Source organism: Mustela nigripes, chromosome 7 (genome assembly GCF_022355385.1).
Source record: "Mustela nigripes isolate SB6536 chromosome 7, MUSNIG.SB6536, whole genome shotgun sequence".
Classification (NCBI taxonomy): Eukaryota; Metazoa; Chordata; class Mammalia; order Carnivora; family Mustelidae; genus Mustela; species Mustela nigripes.
Window position 1 is genome coordinate 85,525,486 of NC_081563.1, and position 624 is coordinate 85,526,109.

A 624-nucleotide genomic window follows, 5' to 3' on the forward strand; every position below is an offset into this window, starting at 1 on the left:
AGGACGTATTAGCCATTTCTCTTTTCTTCTGTCCTGCGATGCTTTGACGTTGTGGCCTCCCGCCTGTGGACAGAATGCCACTCCCAGGGCCAGCTAATTCCTAGAGAGAGTATATAGTTCGCCTACCAGCGCATTGCATAAATAGGAAACCCCAGTCCAGGGCCCACAACCCCACCGCCTTGTCTGAGGCTCCCACGCTCTCAGCCACTCTTCACCTCCCCTGCTGGGGAGCAGGGCGGGACTAGACAACCAAGGACAGCCTCTACACACCCCAGAGCCTGTTGAAATCATTCCAACTACCCACCCCTAAGCCTGTTTTCCCTGCCACACCTATTCCTTCCCTGGGAAACCACCGAAAAAGACTCTTGCACACACTACCCATCCTTTCCCTGTGCTACCTGATTCTGCCCCCCTCCCCAGGATTCCTTGTGCCGCTCTGATGGCATGGTCCCTCCTCTTGGGATCTGAGCATAAGGACTAACTTTTCAACAGCAATCATCTCCTGGTCTGCTGGCTTTTCTATACCCTGACGTGTCTATTAATATATTACATTTTAAAGCAAAGGATTCTTCAAGTAAACTGGCTAACAGTTTGTATTGTGCCTTTCTCGGTGGGGGGGGGGGG